This window comes from Carassius auratus, chromosome 1 (genome assembly GCF_003368295.1).
Source record: "Carassius auratus strain Wakin chromosome 1, ASM336829v1, whole genome shotgun sequence".
Lineage (NCBI taxonomy): Eukaryota > Metazoa > Chordata > Actinopteri > Cypriniformes > Cyprinidae > Carassius > Carassius auratus.
Window position 1 is genome coordinate 30,585,922 of NC_039243.1, and position 9,434 is coordinate 30,595,355.

Sequence of the window (9,434 nt, forward strand, 5' to 3'; positions counted from 1 at the left end):
AAATGAAGGTTAAATGCACAACTGCACAATGCAAATTTATTTTTAAAGGGGACATATTATGTGAGTTCAAGTTTTTCTTTCTCTTTGGAGTGTTACAAGTTGTTTGTGAATAGATATGATCCCTGAAGTTGCTAAAACCAAAATCCCAAACCCAAAGAGATATACTTTATAAAAGGTAAGACTCGTCTACGCCCTCCTAAACACCCTGTTCAAACACGCCCCCACATGTCTACATCACTATGTGCAAAACTAATTTACAGAACAGTCAGCTTTGTAAAAATCGACGCATTTCAGAAAGCTTTGTAATGTTTGTTTGTTTTTTTTACCTTAAACTGCATAAACACATTTCATTACACCAAATACACAAAATAATGTTGTTTTTAGCAACATCCTATGACCCCTTTAAGGTATTTACCTGCTTTTCCAGCAAAACATTTTGAAAGATTTAGAAGTTTAAAATAAAGTGAGTTATGAAGTAATCTTTACAGTATCCTGAAAAAAAAGTTGCATTAGAATTATGATTTGCATAATTTCTTTAGTGAGCTAAATGAACACGGTGTGTTCAAATAAACAATATTATTTATCAGATGGCAAATTTCTGTCTTTGTGTTCTGATATTTTTAATTCTACTACAGTGGCCATCTGAATTATGAGTTGGGACCCTTTAGTCCCACACCACTAGTGTTACATAACTACCCTCTTACAGTAAATACACTCTTGCCACTGTAAAGACCTCGAGGCCTCTGACCACAAACATTCACTTTGGCTATTTATACTTAATGTGAAATAACAATAAATGCAGTATCTGGTACTGAGAGAGTGATTTAGAGGGAATAAGAGAGAGACATTATGATGGGATGCAATGGGAGAGAGAGGCTGAAAGGGAAGAGACGAGAGAAGAGGGAAGGAGAGAGCAGAAGTGAGAAGACTGGAACAGAGGTGAGATTCTGTCATGTCTAACATCTCCATCACTTTCACAGCTGAGAGATGAGAGTGTTTGGGGGGAAGGGGAATGATTCCCACTTTCACACATCAATGCACACATGCACAAAAACTTTTACTTTGCAATATATAAAGGGCACACTATAGACGTATGTTGTTTGTAATATAAAGTCATAGGCTAATCCAAACCAAGAACTAAGAATTCAATTCCCGAATTTGAATTAAAGTGACAAACAGGGTGTAGAATTGCAATTTTAATTTAAATGTATGGAAGTAGAAATAAAATAACTAAAATTCTAAGATGTTTATAACTTTTACTGTTACGTAGAAAAGCAAAGTTTGTGAAGAAAAACTTTTAATGACCTTTTTTGGTCATTAAAAGTATGTTCACATAAATCTTGTTTATATGATGTATGTAAAAATAAAGGAATGGAATAAATGGTGTACTGTGCTCGGGTGTGGGTCACACACACACACACTTACCATACTTCACTCACAAGGCATCAAAGCCACCTCTGCAGAATAATAGAGCATAATAATAGAGGCACTTAGCAATCAGCATCTCTCCCACACTTATGACGGCTAGCACCTACACACTCAGACAGAGAGAGACACGCACACACTCAGCCTGGTCATAGCACACTGTTAAGGGCATTTTTAGTGAATTGTACTCATATTAATTTACTAAAGAAAAAAGAAGCTTTTCCCTGTTCTCTGCTGCTCTTTCATTAGCAGTACAGATGCTGTGGATTGGCACTGTGGTACACTGGCATTAGGAGATGGAGCTGTCACAATATGGATGTAAATACACCCACACACTTGCACAAACACACAAAACGGAAAACACAGCATTATATCTGCTGTAGTAAAGCATTGTGTGAGTGTCTCTCTGATTTGAATGTCTGTTAGAACATCTTATCTCTCTTAAATCACAGATGGAGACAGAAGGCTTACTGTGTTTTTGTCAAGTAGGATGTGTTCCCACATCAACATCGTTCTTGATCCTGGAATAACTTTCCTGTCAGACAGATTTTAAATGTAAGTTAAGACAAACAAAGTTTTTTTATTAGTCTGCCTGGAAACAATAGTCTTTCAAAAGTACAGGGGTGATGCAACAAGTACTTTTGAGGATAAAATAATAATTGGATTAGAGGAATTGCATTTTAGTGGAATTCAATCTTTATATTCAGTTATTTTGGTTTGTTTTCTGATTTACGTCTGCGAATAAGTCTGCAGTTTTAACTTTTGATCGTACACTTCTACTAGATTTTTTTTTTTTAAACTGAAGCCTGTTCAGAAATTAAACAGTCCTGTTAATTTATAAATTGTGAAATAAAGTTTGAAATTAAGTCATGAATTAGGAAAATGAAGTCACATTATGAGATATAAAGTCAAAGTTATGAAAAAGTTGCAACTGCAAGATATATCACATTTCAATAAGCTATAATAATGCATAAAGTCATGATAAATTAAAGGATAAAATCCACATAGTGGACATAGTGGTGACGCATTGCATTAGCAAGTGCAAGGTTGGGGGTTCGAATTCCAGGGAACACATGTTTGGAAAAAATTGTTAACTTGAATGCAATGTAAGTCGCTTTTGATAAAAGCGTCTGCTAAATGCATAAATACAATTATGAGAAAAACACACATATAAACTCACACTATATAAAGTAGCATTCTGAGATATAAAGTCACACTGCAGGATATATAGTGAAATTGCAATATATATAGTTATTAGTGAGAGATATACAGTAAAGTAAAAATTATGAAAAATCACACAAATGCAATTACAAGAAATAGCTGTCATGAGATATAGAGTCAGAATTATGAGGGGAAAAAAATGTCACAATTGCGAATAATAAAGGCTTGCTAAAGTTGCAAATCTAAAATACTGCATAAAGTCACAGCTCTTATAAGATCAAGAGATATAGTAACATTTTGAGATATATAGTACAGCAAAAATCTATACAGAAAAAGTCACAATTAAAAGATAAGATGCATAATGAGACATACCATCTCCGAAATGGGCTTCCATAACCAAGATGCACTGATGCAACACTGCTTGAAATATGTATTTTCATGCAATTTCTGTAGAAGAAATTATTTTCATGAATAACAATAAAATTAAGGCTGACTGGTCAGATGGTCAATTCCTGTCATGGATTTTGGGCAGAATAAGCTGTGAACCAGACTTTATGGTGTTTAGTCAAAGGTCTGGCTATGTAAAATTACATTTACTATGGAAGAAGAGACTATGATGTAGTTGAATATTAGGATTAAAAACTTAAGCCTTATGAACAGGATTAGGGCTCTTCTGAGCAGCTGGACTAAATGGAATCTGCTTTCTTTTCTTTCCCTTCTTTGGTAGCAACGCAATATCTTCTGTCATATGAATAAAAACATTATTCCTATCATATTCACACTATTGCCATTATAACCAAAAAGGAATAGAGGAAGTATATGTTTTTCACAGATGCAATGAATGGATCAAAGAATGCCTTCCCACACATTCCACAGCAAACACAGTGGAAATCCCTGGGAGGGTAAACAAGACTGTTCAACTTCCTTTAACTAATCAGAGAATAAAAACATGTTTCATAGCATCTGGTGTGACCTCCCCAAAATGAGGAAGGAGAAAAAAATTCTTAACAGAAAAAGTTAAAAATATAACAGTCATATAAAATGCTCGTTCTCTGTAAATCAGACTAATTTAATAAGAACATACTGTAACTATTGTCTGGCAATGTTTACCCTTATATTTTGTATCTACTTGTCAACTTAAAAAACATTCCTTAATTTGATATATTGGGTAAAATAATGACTTTTCATAATTTATCAGAACTAATTAAAAATATTGTTATAATCTATTAAATAGATTGGTTATAACTTATTATAATATATTATGATTAATATTGAATAATGGCTCATGATTAAATACAACATTAATAATAATAATACTAATAATAGTGCCCTTTATTATTATATGATATGATATGATATGATATGATATGATATGATATGATATGATATGATATTATATTATATTATATTATAGTTTTCTTTGGGTTCATAGTTTTATGACAATTGATCAAAATGTGAATGTTTTTAATATTAATGTTAAAATATAATGAATGATAATTATAATTACATATAATTAATAATAATATAATAATATAATAATAATAATATAATAATAATAGTGTTCCTGTAGCTCAACTGGTAGAGCACTATGCTAGCAAGCAAGCAAGCGCAAGGTTCGATTGGGTTTGATTCCCCGGGAGCACATGATATGTAAAAATTGATAGCCTGAATGCACTGTAAGTCACTTTGGATAAAAGCGTCTGCTAAATACATAAATTAAATTTTTTATTTAATATAATTATTGAATAAATCAACAGCAACATCAATAAGAATAATACATATGACTATTGTTAATAGTATGAAAACTGATCAAATATGTAAACGTGTAGCAATCAGTTAAAAATAATATAACTTATAATTATTAAACACATAATAATAATAATAATAATAATAATAATAATAATAATAATAATAAATAATAATAATAAATAATAATAATAATAATAATAATAATAATAATAATAATAATATGAAAATGTATAAAACATTTAAATATGTTGTCATATATTATAAATAATATTTAAATAATTACTATTAATAACATAAAAAATATTCCCCTTATTATTGTTATAATTATTATAATTAAGATTGGTTAATTATACAATTATCATTTTTAATACATCATTGTGGAACCCCAAACTCAAAGTAGGTGAAGTGAATCTTAACAGAAATGTAATGTAATGATACTCAAATGCCTATCCGTGGCTCAGGCCATTTCAGGAAAAGCCTTCAATCAAATCTGCCTGGTGTTTCCTTCACAGTTTAATGTTACTTGTGCTGTTTTGTGTTGTATTAGAGGCTGTGTTTCTGCTCTGTTCTGTTCTGTGCTGAGCTATGCTGCTGATCTGAGTGTAGTATTGATGCCCTGCTGCCCCAGGGGGCACATTATGTGTGAGTGTGTGTGTGCGTGTGTGTGTGTGTGTGTGTGTGTGTGTGTATGAGTGTGTGTGTGTGCGGCTGAGTCAGCGATTGGCTTGCACTGCAGCCCCTGATGTGAAAGAAAAAAAAAATGCAATGAACTATTGTTTTCACACACACACACACACACACACCGCCATCATCACAAAGCACTGACTCTACCAATTATCCACATATAAAGCTATAAATGTTTTATGGCCCATACTGTAACTTCTTCCTGACCTTCTTCTGAAAAGACATTTTATCAGATGATTGATGCCCTGCTGAGACATTTTCAGTTATTAGATATTGACTGTAGATCTGCCACGTCTTCATGTCCCGTATCTATTTCTGTACCATTACTCACCCAGTAGAACTGAAATTAAATTGCCCATTGCTAGTAACTCACAGCGATTCCTTTTTTCAGCATGCCATCAACACTCTACACAACCTTAAACTCATACAATAGAGTAACATGACCTCTAAACATCATTTGTCAGCATATGAGAATTCAGGCTTGTACCGCAGTGTAATACCCTAGGAAAAGTGGAAACACACACACACACACACACACACAATTCTCTTATTCTAATTTTAAATGAAATTCCATAAATCCACATTAAATTATGGCTAGATAAACTGACAGACATACAGATAGATCTTCTGTACAAACTCTCAGATTTCTTACCTTGTTTAAAGTTGCAATACAATCCAAATCCACAGAGCATGTACTGTATATTGTATGTGTGTATATATGATGCTCAAATTGAGGGATGACTTCAAAAACACTGATACGCAGTCATTAGCTCTCTTTGTTTGTCTTTCTGAAACATACTGCAGCCATTGTGGTTATTCAATCTACATGAGTAGACTCTGACACGTGCACGAGAAATATCCTACTGTATCCAGTTATGTGTTTCTTCATTAGTAGAAGCCACCGTGTGAATGTGACAGTAATCTTTTCCCTCTTTCTGCCTCCCTCTTCATTGCTGACTCCAGTGCAGAGCTGATTTCTGCAAGGTTTGCTCTCACTCTCTCAGTTTCCTTTCTCTCTTACTTAATTGTCCATCAATTTTATCTAAACCTCCCTTTTCTTCCTCTCTCCCTGTAGGAATATTCTTTATCTGTATCCTTCAGTGCAGATCTCTGTACCACTGAATGGAAATGGATCCAATAGATCAATATAATTGTCTTTTTCTTCTTCTTTTTTTTTTCTAAGCAAGAGAAATTCTGGAAGTGTATACATCTCTGTCATTGGTACCTTACAATGCATAAAATTATGTATAATCACATTGTTAAAAAGTGGCTTTCTATTTTAGTTCTAGTTTAGTTTTACTTCCTATTTTTAAAATGTAATTTATTGCTGTAATGGCAAAGCTGAAGGTTCAGCCATTACTTTTCTTCATTAAATAAATTTTAACACAACAGCATTTATTTGAATTATATATATATATATATATATATATATATATATATATATATATATATATATATATATATATATATATATATATATATATATATATATAATACATTTCTTTATTGTCACTTTTAATCAATGTAATGCATTCTTGCTGAATAAAAGTATTAATCTCTTTCTTTCCTTTTTTCATTCCAAACTTTTAAATGGTATTGTATCATATGTACAGTGTGTATGTGTATATGATGAGTTTACATAAAATATTAAAGAGCAAAAATGTTTTATCAACATTTATAATGAAAATAATTTTTTCGTGCGCAGCAAATCAACACGATTTAAAATGACCATTTGACAGTGGAGACTGGAGTAATGATGCAAAAAAAAAATTATTCCAAACTTTTGACCCTTTACTGTCCAGACCGAATATACACTAGATTGGTGTAGAGTATGCAGTGCATACTGTACTATGCAGACGTACAATGAAAGTATACCAGGTCGAGTGCTTGGTATCATCTAATGAATATATATCTATATATTAAATAGTTAAAAAGTGCTGTCAACTGGTTAATCGCGATTAACTGCATCCAAAATAAAACATTTTAAAATATTTACATGTATATAACTCATATAGCTCATATTATATATAAATATAAATATGTTATATATAAACAAAACATATTATTCTTAAATATATACATGCATGCGTGTATTTATATATACATAACAAATAAGTACAGACATATTTTATTTAAACAAAAACTTTTCTTTTGGATGCAATTAATCACGATTAATCGTTTGATAGCACTATTAAACACATAGTATAACATATTATGTTATCACTTCAATTATGCATGAACTGAACAGGTATAGAGGCAGGTTAGGGATTTAGGACATATGGAGAAAAGACTGTTTAAAAAAAAAAGTTTAAAATAATTTTGATTATGATGAATTGATACAATGCTCACATTCAATAATCACAATTCCAAGCAGAAAATGCAGCCACGATTTATAATATTGATCCTTTTTGAAAATAATATTATTACTCTTAAAATAAAATATATATTTCATTATATATTTTAAATATATATAATGCCTATATTTCAAGATTATCTAAAAATCTGAGACCAGAAGTGAATATATATATTCACTCGTATCTCATTTAATGACAGATGCTAAACCATAATATGCAAAACCTGATATATTATTTTCTGAGAATGATCCAAAGGGTTTTGATGGATGCATCAAAGCCTGTAGGCATTTAAAAAAAATGGCTTTGTGAGCCAGATTCATCTGCTTACACAAAGTCCACCACTTCATTCCTGCACTTATAACAAGATGACATGATCTGCACAGTCATTGTTAACCGAACTAGCTTCAGCCTCATCCTTTCACATGCAAATTTACACACTCCATAAATTATGCAAAAGTTCTAATGGTTCAGATATTACCTATGAGCGTACATTAGAGTCTGTCTGGGTGCCTGGAGTGAAGGCTTGCTTGCAGCAACTTTCTGTGAGAATAGCTGCATGTTACTATTAAGTGTGTCAGCGAAACAGGTTGACCAGCATCACACACACAGCATATTGATCACTTGTGTGGAGTGAATTATTGCTGACCATGAAAGGACACAAATACACACACATAAATACATGTCTAGCATTGTTCAGCCACTATAGTATGGAGAGATATATGGAGTGTGGGTACAAGAGGAAGAAAAGGAATGTTATACTGCCGAGATTAAAATGAAAGTGGAGCGTTAAACTTATCATTTAGTGTTTATTTAGTGTCATTACCAATACAAATCTGGCGCTCCAGACATCTGTTAAATCACTTTATTTAACAAATGCTGTGGAATAAACATCCTGAAAGGTCTCCTGTCCCAGGCCTAGAGCTTTCACACACATACTGATGCAGAGAGCTGTAACTTGCTGTTTGTCAAAAATGGCTTCACATTCCATGTGCCCTTCTACTTCCTGCTGCAGTTGCTAGGTAACAGCACACATCAGAATCCAAATTATAAGAAGGATACAGAGAGATTCCACAAGACACCTTCCTTGCTGAACTCTGACACCAAATGTGTTCACTGCAGTCTTATGAGACCATAATATGGGATCATTAAAGCACATACATACATACATACATACATACATACATACATACATACATACATACATACATATATATATATATATATATATATATATATATATATATATATATATATATATATATATATATTTACCCTATATTGAATACCTCGGAATTGAGCCAAAGCTGTCTTTAACTTCAAATTAAAGTACATTCATATAGTTATCAATGCCACAAGATTTATGCATATTTTCATATTCATGTTTCCTATTCAAATACTGCCTATGTGAAATGCATGCTAATTAAACATTAATTTGTTTCAAAGTTGTTTTGTTTTTCTGAATTTTGACCGGTCATTTCATTTTGAAAGCTGTGGCGCCCCCAGCCGGACATTTTTATGAATTACTACTGAAGAAATTAGTGAATAATTAGTGAATTAAATAAAACAAACCGTTTATTTCGGTTATATATTTAATTTATAAATAATAAATGAACTATTGCATTTTAATTTTTCAGTCTCAGCAAGTCTCAACAAAAGCTCGAGACACTGCAGCGATTTGCATCTAAAGGAAAAAGGGGAACTCCCTCTCGGTTTACTCGTTTCCTTTATTTCTTTTTGAAGGCCAATAAAAAAATATCAAGGGGGAAAACTATATTATAAATAGCAGAAGTGGTATAAAATTCTTCACACATACACATGATAATAAAGCTGGTTGTCGCTGACACAAGAAAATGCTAGATTCGATTGCAATTTATTAAGTATTTTGAAACCAAGGTCGAATCTGCATTCAAATAATGAGGGCAACATAAAATATGTATAATTAATCACTTGACCTCTGTATGATCTGAATATGACTTTATTTTATATCCAAAACAATGCGTGATGATCCGCCTCCTCGTTTGTTTCACTTCTCAAGAAAGAGGAATTGTTCCTTAGTGAAGG